The sequence below is a fragment of the Pyrus communis genome, chromosome 17, assembly GCF_963583255.1.
Source record: "Pyrus communis chromosome 17, drPyrComm1.1, whole genome shotgun sequence".
In the NCBI taxonomy this organism is placed as follows: domain Eukaryota; kingdom Viridiplantae; phylum Streptophyta; class Magnoliopsida; order Rosales; family Rosaceae; genus Pyrus; species Pyrus communis.
Window position 1 is genome coordinate 1,153,637 of NC_084819.1, and position 12,244 is coordinate 1,165,880.

The window sequence follows — 12,244 nt, forward strand, 5'->3', positions numbered from 1 at the left end:
AGATTGAGAAATTTGATTAGCATTATCCCAGTATTTAATTAAGTTTGAAGAAGGGAGAATAAGTTAAGGGTTTTTGGTTTTATATCATAATAATATTCTAATCGTATCACCTTGTCCATTGGTTTTTACTTTTCTCTTAAGATAAACAAACATATATCATTTATAAAATGAGCAAAATACTAATTCCATACAAAACGAAGGACATGACCCTAATAGGAGGTTACTTGCAAAACCATGATTTGAAATAAACCCAAATACAGCAAACAATCGAAAGAGACGTCGGAGGATTCATAATAGTCAATACATCTAGTGCTGACAATTGTGGTATAAGAAAACGCCATAATTATATAGAAAAACTAACGAAAAATCCTTAAAAATTTGAGTTTTTAATCAAAATGACAAACTAAAGGTGTAAGTGAATAGTACTAAAAATGACTTTTCAAGATAAAAATGTTTTTAACGTTAAAAGTGAACAGTACTGGAAGTATTTTATTAAGAATCTCTTATTATATATAGACTCTGCGTCAAAAGATATCACAGCTTCAATTCATCTTATGATCCCAAAACACCATTGTATGTCCAACTACAAAACTTGCATATAGCATGGCTAACTTATTCGCCAAAATCGAGATTGCCAAATTCTCCTACGACGAGGCGAGACAACTCATGCTGAGTTTGTGGAATTATTACAAACACGAGGGTTGAATAAAACAACAAAACAAAAAAATCACACAGCTTTACTTAGCATGATTCTTCCTTTAATGGCTCGCGTTTGAACTCTCATCGAAGCAGACTGAATCATTGTGGTCGTCAGGATTAGAACCAAACTTGATTCCGTAATGCTCAGGTCAAGTCCAATAGTCCAGCACATTATACGATTTAGATAGAAACTAGTCATAACTCTAGAGCCTCAAATGCTTGTAGGATCCGAAGTGGAGAAGTTGTTGATCCGTCTGAAAGACAAGAAACCCAGACAAACCAACACCAAGAAGATAAAGATCTCACCGAGACGAAAGAGATGGTGGGTGTTCAATCGTGAAAGGGCGTTGGACGTAAAAAAATCCGGTCCGAACCCCCCTCCCCATCGCGGCTAGGTTTTCTTCTCTCTCTGCAGCTAGGGTTTTTGGCTCTCTAGCTTTTCAATGCTTAGATTAACTCTGTATATTACATTATCGCAATTTTTCAACTCCGTCGATTGATTCATTAAGACTTGATGACGGTATGGTTGACATTCCGTCAATATATCATCCACAATATTGATATATATGTCCATGTTGTGGAGCAAAAGTACGAAGCTGACAAACGAAGATAACGTAAAATATGAAATGATTGTTCAAAGGTCAAAGTGATACAGTTACAAAAACAAGAGATAACGTGATATTTTTGTGATAATTCATATTACACTTTGATAATTCAGCCTAAACTAATTAAATTGGAAATTGTGGAACTACTAGAATCCCTCCTGCACCTCCTTACTCTTGTTAATCATTTAATTGATTAAATTTTCCACGACCAAGGATTACTAATTATGGAAGAATGTCACAAAATAATCACGTGAATGTGTTTCCATTATATAAATTATTGATTTGATTTGAGAAAAACAAATGAAAATTATTGATTTCTTTCTTAATTAAGGTCAATGGTTTCAAAGTAATCCTACAGTTTCCATGCAGTTTCCTCCCATGGATGTCTCAGCAAAAAAGAGAGAAATCAAAGAAGAAGAAAAATTGACCGTTTGCTACCGACATAACATTTAGCTACGTATACCATGCAACTTTCATTCTTTCTGTACGTATACGCGTATAACATTATAACTTATACAATCTCATTTTCTAGATTTGTATACAATTTTTCTTTGGTTTTGATCGCTTATTCTTGAAAATCGTGTTAGTTTCGTTTTTGTGTCATGTTCGTTATCTTATCGGGTGATCCGATAACAACCAGACTCGTTAACAGGTTGACTCATAACCTCTTATTTTGATGCCGTTTTGTGTCAGGCTAATGGATCGTAGAAATTCCTAGACCTACGCATGGCGCTCGTTTATTTGTCTAGGATTGACTTGTCTTACACAACTCACTAGATTAAAAAAATAAGTAATAAGTCGTTCATGAATAGTACATACATACGATTTTACTTACTTAATCACAAGTTACAGTTAAACTAATTTGTTAACAATAAAACTATGCGCTTGGGGCTGTATTTATACTAGGAAGCTTTAACGAAAAGCTCACAGTATACTGTTCATTTTAACGAAAAACCACATTTTTACACTAAAAAGTCAATCATGATACTATTCATTTTACCCTTTATTTTGTCCTTATCGTTAAAACTCAAAGTTTTCAAACATTTTTCTTAAAACGGATCCTAGTCGGTGGCCTCATTTATCATGGCCTTTTTCTTGGTTAGCTGGATGTCTATTCCCATTTTTATACATTTTTCCCTTTTCCTAATTAATTGAAAGAAATAAATTAATTAATTACTTCATGATCATAGGATTGAGAGAAAATTTTCAATATGTCAAAAACACGTTTGATACACTAAATGTCATGATATAAGTGGTTAAAAATTTTCTCTTTCAAATATCCAACAACTTTTATTATAACACCTAGTATATTAAGTTGTGTTCCTGACACACTGAAAAATCTCTCGATCATTTTCCGATTTTAAAACGATTAACTCCAATATTTATTACATATTGAAGGGGATGATATCAAATTTGTTTCGTTGTCAAAATTAATGTGGCTCAGCGTGATTATAATAAGGAAAAATGAGTTTGTGAATTTCTTTTTCAGAAATTTAATGATCAAATTGACCCTTTTCTAAGGAAGGAATCTTATGTCTCACAATCAAATTGCAGGCCATTAATTATCATGTGATGACAAGATTAAGATGTCTCCAACCTTGGATTGAGGACTCTAATTTCACTAGTAATCTCTGATTTAACTTTAATTTTTCTAATTTGCTAATTGCTATCATGTCGGAATTAAAGTACTCTTCAAAGTTATAATTAAATTCTTGTCTAGGTCTTAATTAGTTTTTTGGCAATTAAAATTGTCTTAGTTTGCTAATCTATGTGTCATATTTAAATTGAAAAAGACAGATGTGCCCCTAATTAACCAATTAATCAAAAAGTGACAATGAGAAGCAAAGCAATTTAATGCTGAAAGAAAATCATAAAACATAATTAAGACTAATTCTCTAATAAATAAATAAACCTAATCTAAAAGATACATTCGATGAAAAACCGCAAAATCTATCACATCGAGTACAATTTTGTCCTCACGATGGCTCCACCACTAGAAACTCATCTATTTAAGAACCCTATAGCCTTTCATAATTTTCCACGTACGGAGAAATGGTGTTATCAACACTAAAAACCAAAACAAATTATGTACAAAGAGTAACGTATGTCAATTTTGCGAAGATGACGGGCTTGTTTGAATGTGCTTTTAAAATGTCTGCAAGCGTTTTTGGTTAAATTGATTTTGAGTTCCAAAAGAAATTTAAGTGTTTTTTGGAATAAGCACCAGATATGTGCTTCTTGCAGAAAGCACTTAAAAGTGCTTTTTCATAATCCACTTAGATTTTTACTAAGAATTGGTGTAAAAAACATTTTCACTAAAAGTGTTTTCAATTATTTTAAAAGTACATCCAAACGAACCCGACCTCTACTTTGAAAAAAAAAACTGTAAGGTGGTACATTAGCACCAGCTGGCTGTGTTGAGTGTTGAACCTCAACCTACGATCTCTTCGCTACTAAAACATTTGTCTCTGAATAATTGACTCTCATGGAACTTTCCTCATCGCAAATGATGAAATTCAGGGCTAAATAAAATTCTTTGGTCCCTATGGTTTGAGCAAATTTTCACTTAGTTTCAATTTTGGCAAAATTTTTAATCATAAATCTGGTTTTGCTGATTTGATTCTTACAAACAGATGATTTTGCTTTGTTGCAAGTGATTTGTAGTTCAACTGGATAAGAACATTTATTGTTACAATACTCTTACATCAAAATCTTAGGTTCGGTTTTCTTGTCCCTTACTATCGTTTGTATAAAAATATGATTTTGCCTAGTCACTATGTGTTTTTAAATTAAAAAGGTATTTAACCCTTCAATTTCTTGACAACTTACTAGGTTTCTATTTTTGCGAATACTGTATCTTAACCGAATAAAATCAATGATCGAACTATTCAATTTATTAATCTTCATTGGAAGATCACTCCTACAAAAATCATTCAAATGTGAGATGTTTAATTGTCCAAACACATCACATAAATGGATAGTTAATCATGAATATATTACTTAGTACCTACACCATCAATTTGTTCCATACATTTGAATAACTAAATGATCTCCGATGAAATGATTTTTTATAAGAGTGATCTTCAAATGAAGACTAAGAAAGTAAACAGTTATGATTACAAAATTTATACAATCAAATACGTTATTCTCAAGAAGAGAATACAAGTAACATCCCATAAAAAAGATACCACATTGGTGTGTACCCATAACAAATAGTCTCTTTATTTGTTAATTTGCTATTGCTGGCTTACAACACTTTATGTACCATTCATGATTGTCATTCTACTTCAAAGCAAACACAACCTGTTCACAATTGACAAATCAAGTAATTTCAACGTAGTCAGTTAAAATCCAAATCGCATGTTGAATTTGTTCAACAAATCTAACACCCAAAATTCTGGAAGGAAAAGAAAATGGTGTGGTTAATTGTGTAAATAACCAAGACATTTAGGGCAAATTGTAGCGAATGCCATTGGAGACAAAACCAACCACTAAAACGCACAGTTTTTTCCCACTCAGCTCAAAAGATCCAGCTCCTGCTCAATCGACCGGTGGAAACCAGAGATCTATCTTCATCCCAAAGTCAAAGTATATGTCGACGAAAAAGAATCTGAAAAAAAAATCAATGTGCTGGATAATATCACATTAATTATTCAAAAAATTACAAAGGCATGATGATGTTAGGTTCGTCCTAGGGACCTCATTGTGTCATTTTCTATTAAATAACACATGCCGGGAAGGAAGATGGAAGGGAAGTTTCGTAGGGCACCTTGGAGGTTCTCTGGCCTTACGACTAGGGCAGAGGCAAAGAGTTCTAAACTTGATTGCCCCATAACAAAAATTAGGTAAATGAACGATGGACTTAACGGTCAAGAGTCCCATAGTTTAGAATTTAACGATCAAATGTCTCGATACACACATGTTTCGGTCTATTAAAACATACATTATCTAAAAAAGCAAGTTTTGGGATTTCTATTTCACTCGTTCTCCTAGAGTCTAATCTGCAAGCTAAGCGCTTCAATGTATTTCTTCCCAGAGGATTGACAGGGCGAACTGCTAACTATCGTATATGAGATATCCAATGTAGTCACTAAGTTACTCTAGGGATAACAGACTGATCTTCTCCAAGAGCTCACATCGACAGGAAGGTTTGGCACATTGATGTTGGCTCTTCACCACATGGGCTTGTAGTATGTTCCAAGGATTGGGTTGTTCGCCTCTTAAAGCGGTACGTGAGCAGGGTTTAGAACATCGTGAGACAACCGGACTAGGGAACAACTATCCAAACACCCATTTAACAAACAAGCTACACACCTCGGGGTGAGGTGCGCTTTGCCCTAAGAATTTTAAGTTTGATCTTTCTCATGAAGGGATTCAGCAGCAAAGACCCATGCGATATTGTTCTGTATGAATTCCTAAAAACTCTAATAGAAGTCCGTCTCTTTGAAAGGTAGGTTTCGTAGGACAGCTTGGAGATTAGGAGAGTCTTTGGCCTTAATAATACGCAGAACCGAAAATTCTACATGGAACTAGCAAGAGAGACCAAATATTTCGGTGCATACTATACTCTAATGCATACTACAAAAAATCGAGCAGAAGAAGGTCTCTTTTTAACACATGGCTAACTAGAGAGACTAATGCATATTTATTACACATTTAACTAATTGCGATGGAGATTTTGACATGGAATAATTATGGTATAATGGGAAACCAGAGACTTGAATTTATGGGATGGTACTTGGCAACCGATTTGGTAAATTCATTATTTGTAGGCTCCCCATGCCTCATGAGTGATGAGTTTCTTCATTTTTTAATTAGGTTTTCGGCAAATGTTGCACATGGATTTGAAACCATCTGACCCAACTGCGACCTTTTCCAGGAAGATGTTCAGAGTTTTAGTTTTGCAAGTTTGAAAATGTTGCAGCAAAAGATGCTATCATGCCTTGCCTTGATCAATTAATAATTGAATGAATGGGGCTGGGAATGAGAAGGCATATACAAACAAGCTAGTCTTGCTTGTTTGATGGATTACGCGTTCTTAAGTTTATCTCGACATTGCTATTCATTTGTAAGTGACAGATTTTCAATTTAAATCTCATAAATGGTAAGTTTACATTCCAACTCTGTTATTGTATGCATATTGTTATACATATGCTCTCGTTTAGTGTTGAAAATTCTATATCATCAGCTTAACAAAACAATTTACAACTTATAATTACATGATTTTATTTCTTTTTTACACCGTGATCTTTTACGATAAAGCTTCTCGCCTCTTGTACTACAAGTGGTTAACTTGAGAACACTAATATATTTAGCCCATCTCTCTGAAATTCAGTGTCCCTAATTGTTTTTTATCTTTTTTTTTTTTTTTTCCCTTCCAATCACCGACAGATACAAAATAATAAGCCACTAAAGGTCCTCGGACTTCTAGGAGGTTTTTTTTTCTTTTGGGCGGCTGTTGACCGTTGCCAGATCGAACCCATGATACAATCGTCCTGTCTGTTGATTTAGCAAGAATTGGCCGAACTTCGCGGCTCCGCCTCCAAGAGATCGACCTAATAGGTAAGGTAAAACTTCTACATGAGGCTTCTCAATTGATTTGTGACGCAGGCTCAATCCTATACATATATATATATATATAATTTATACTCTTTTTTTATTTATGATTATCAAATAAAAATAATTAAATAATATATATATACATATATCACTTATACTGTTTTTTTTATTTGTGACTATCAAATAAAAAAAAAGGTTTTTATCACAAATAATTTTTGAAATTGACCTTTATCATTAAGATGATTCATGAAATTGAAAATTAATCAATGTAGTCCCTGAAAATAGATGACACAAATCAATGTGGTCATTCCATCACAATTTTGTTAAAAATTCTGTTAAGTGCTGATGTGACACATAAATCGGCTCCATAAGTCATTTTTTCTTATAAATGGTCATTGAAATTGACCCGCGACATCAAAATGATCCCTGAAATTGAAAATTGATCAATGTAGTCCTGCAAGTAAGTGTCTCAAATCAATGTAGTCATTCCGTCACAATTCTATCAAAAATTCTGTTATGTGCTAATCAGACACATAAATGGGTCACACAAGTCTAATTAAATTAAAAAAAATTACAAATAGGCTTAATAATTTAATAGTTAATAAAAATTTGTCCACCCAAAAACCCAATCTTGCAATCACCTCTGATCCCAGTCCACATTTCTCTACCTCATTCGCTCTCTATTCTCTTAAAAAAATCGCAGTACACCCATCTTTACACATTGACATCCTTCACCGAATTGAACCTGGATCGATATCACCTTTGATGACGGTTTGGCCCATTGGCAACGACTTCTGAGACATTACTGTTAACATTTAGGCGATCAACATCTTCACAATCTTAATCTTGGAGAGCTTGTTCGACGCTTCCCTTGTGGTCTGGTGGTGCAAAGAACGGCAAGGTCTACCTTGAGATAATGAGGTTATAACCGAGGGGCGTCTAATGTTGGTTGAAAACTATTTTCACACCCCCACTTAGGCCTTGGTTAAGCCTTGTGCCTTTGAGAATTTATGGAAGGGATCTCTCTTTAGAGTAGGCCCTACTATAAGGAAAAAAAATGTGCAAAAAGGTATTTAGACAATTTTTTTAATTAATTATTAAACCCACATCAGCACATAACAATTTTTTTTATATAGAATTATGGTGGAAGGATCATATTGATTTGCGACGCCTATTTTCAATGACTACATTGATTTATTTTCAATTTCAGAAACCATATTGATGGTGTGGGTTAATTATAGGGACCATTTGTGATAAAAACCCGTAAATCTTGTGGGGCCAATTTATGTGCCGCATCAGCACTTAGTGGAATTTTTAACAGAATTGTAACTGAAAGATCACATTGATTTGCGACACCTATTTGAGTATTTTCAGGGACTACATTGATTGATTTTTAATTTCAGGGACCATCTTGATGGTAAGGGTCAATTTCAAGGACCATTTGTAATAAAAACCTAAAAATAATTAAATAGAAACAACCGATAATAATTAATACTAAACAAAGTGTGTATTAAATGAAAATGTGTATGCTTATCATTTTAGAGAACTCACTATTGATGCTTTTTACTCTCGGGCAAGGGTGGTTGCCTTCTCTAAAGCTCCTCCTCAAGTCTAGGGAAAGGAACCTTCGACCAAAGGCTCTAGGTGCCATCCAATTCTTGTTCGTATAGTCTCATAGTCTGCTTATAGAAAACAAAAACCCTTCACGTATGAAATTTCTTATAGATTATTCAAATATTGTGCATATAATGAATCAGGCCCTCTATGGTAGGGATGGAAACTATTCGACTTAGGACGAACGTGGTATATCTATCCATATAACTTGTAACAACAGATTAATTGTCGAGTATTCTCCATAACCACACATGTCGGGTAACGAATTCCTATTTAAATAACTTTTCTCTTTCCCTCCTGGTCGATGTGGGATAGATGTTTCCAATAGCTATTTTTTTTATTTTTTTGTTTAGGTCGAAAATATGCTACATATTTGAGTGAAAACTACCGATGATTAAATTGATGATATATATATGTCCGTAATTACCATGCTAAGTATCATATAAAGGAATTGTATAAAAAAAAGTCTCATATAAAAGAAAGACTCGTTTGGAATTGTTTCTAAAATTGCTGAAAACGTTTTTCTTGTAAAAATACTTTTAAAGTCAAATTTTAATAAAAATGTAAATGAATATTAAAAAAAAACACTTGAAATGCTTTGTACAATTAACACTTTAAGTACTTTTGAAACTTATAAACATTTTTTCTAAAAACATTTTTAAAAATATTTCCAAACGAGACCGAACCCTATAGTAGCTAGTGGAGTATTTTAAGCACGGAAGCTTCTCACTTATGATTGAAAGCATCAGTCTGCCGACAGTTCATGGAAAACAACCCGTCTCCACAATGTTCAGTCCCTTTCCCCTTCTTTCACCGCTTTCAATTGACTGATTGAAAAAACGACTTTTGTCACCCCTTCAACATGCTCCCAGTATTTTGAATACACATTTATCTATTAAAGTCTAATTTAGGCATCGGAGCATCCAAGAATAATATTTTAACTTTCATGACAAGATAAAATTTGTTTATAGGCGGTGAATTATATTAGTGCTTTCGGGCCGATTGAGAAATCATCAGAGGATGCATGGTGTGTTCTTTTTTTGCGGTGTCTTTTACGATAGCTCTACAATGTGCAAGGTTTAGTTGTATTCTCATTCATGTTGGTTGAATATGAATCCTTTGTGGTTAAAGAATTGTATCGTTAAATCATGATAAGTTTGTGTAGTTATAAAGTGAGGGTGTTTTTTTTTTTCTTTCCTTTCTTTTTTGCGTGTGGCCTCTTAATTACGTTTAATTTAATATGTATGCACTATATACATTCTTAATAAACTTTCATTTGATCCAAAAGATGTAGAATGAAGTGCATCACTATTTTCTAGTGTCTACAAAATGAATAGCAGGAAGGATGCATATGTTGATAGATTAATAAGAGCATTATTGTTAAGCATTCTAAAATAATTATCATGCATTCTTTTTCTATTATCATCTGTTATTTATGTTAATTATATTATATCATATGTTATTTATGTTAATTATATTATACTTGATGCGGACTCGTGGTACCACTTCTTTTACACAAATTTTGATACATGTTTTTGCAGAGCCCACTTTGTAATGTATTTTGCTGATCCGAACAGTCTATCTTTTTGAACGTCATTTATAGATCATTCTTGCAAAAAAATTAGATAAATCCAAAACTATTAAGATATTCATTTGTAGGAAAAAAATGGACGAATACAATTCTACAAAGAAACCCTAAACTCCTAATCCAACTATTATATGGTTTCAGATTTGAGTGATTTTTGGTAGGCATGATTTTTGACGGAAGACCTAAAACATAAACGGTTCAGATCTTTGAAATACATTACAAAGTGTGCTCTACAAAAGTGTGTATAAGAAATGGTACTACAGATCCGTCCCTTATTATATTTATATTTCTTAATGAAACTATTTTTTTTTTTTTAAAGATAGAAGCGACAGTGTGTTTCATTAATAAGAACAACCAAATACAGGTGCCAGATGAGTACAATTTCTCCAGTGATCAATTTCTTGATTTGGAGATGTACAAGATACAAATAATTTTAAACCCCTATACGGCTACCACAATAAACCACCACAAACAAAAGTTCCGAGTATGACTGTCACAAAGATGGCAGATGAGACAGTCCAAACACCGGTACCTTGATATAAAGCCATCAACGACGAGACTACATAAATTGCATAAGCGATACAAATAGATCACCGAAACAACACAAAATTACAAACCTAACCCTCTCAAGACGCTACAAACAAAACTTAAAACTAAGGGTAAATTACACTTTCATACCTCAGGTTTGGGGTCTATTTCAATTCCTTACAACATCTTCAAAACATTTCACTTTCATACCTTAAGTACTATTTTATTTCAAAATAATACCTCTGTTACATTTTCCATCTATTAATCCGTTAAATGCTGACGTGACTGCCACATATATGCCACGTGGCAATTTTTTTTTTTTTTTTAACCTAAATCTTCTAAATATAAATAATAATTAAAAAAAAGCTGAAATAAACACTCCCGTCAACCCCCCAAACCAAAACCTAGAAACCCAATAACCACCCTCCCCCCGCCCCCAAAACCAGAAACCCAGAAAAAATAACACCCGCCTGCCTGTGACCCTCCCTACGCACCCCCCTAACCCGCGACCTTCCCTCCCTCCACACCCACCCAACCCACAACCTTCCCTCCCTTCGCACCCACCTTCGCACCAACCCTCTTCCCTTCTCTGCACACCCCCTCACTCCTTAAAGCCACACCCATTTCACGAACCTGGCAATGGCAAGACGGGATATGGGTTTTTTTTTTCTTTTTGGGTTGCAGGTAGTGGGTCAAGGGAAGAAGATGAAGATGGGGGAGAAGAGAGGGGAAGATGCCCGGGGGGGGGGGGGGGGGGATGGGTTTGGGGGTTGCGAGGAGAAGAGAGGAGGATGAGGAGGATAAGGTTTCAGTTGTTTTTTTTTTTTTTTTTAAATTTAAATTTTAATATTTAGAAGATTTAGGTTTATTAAAAAAAATTAAAAAATTATTTTTTTGCCACATGGTAGACATTTGGCAGCCACGTCAGCATTTAACGGATCAATGAATGAAAAATGTAACGGATGTATTATTTTGAAATAAAATAACACTTAAGGTATGAAAGTGAAATGTTTTGAAGATGTTATAAGGAATTGAAATAGATCTCAAATCTAAGATATGAAAGTGTAATTTACCCTAAAACTAAGCACAGGAAAACACGAGTACAGTCGTGGGAGGAGATGTGGGCTGCAGCCTTGCAGGACGATCATTTCGACCAAAAGAATTAAGAAACCCATGAGACAGAAACTTTCTCTATTCCTCCACTACCATTACTAACCTTGGTCTCCTAGACCTCCAATCTTCATCCATTGGGCAGTTGATCAAGATTTGATATACTACTGTTGACGTACAAAGAGGGATAGTCTCATGCAACGATAAAGCGACATGACAGACATTTATTTGGATAGTTTCAAATAATATTTTAATACGTGTGAAGTATTTAATGAATTGGTGATGTCACTAAAACTATACGTATTGGTTTTAAGAGAAAATCTTTCGCTTAAGAGATTATCTTATAAAGCTTTAAGTTGTATCTCGGATTTGTACGTACGGCACATTTTGCGGAGGTGTCTACACTACCGTTCTAACCTTGTAATAATTTGTTTTATCACTTACAGTTATTGGATTCTCTATGGGGGCAAACAGTAAAACTAGCATTGCCAAGGTCCTACATTTCTTTGTTGTTATTCATTATTTGCCGTTAACGTTGAAG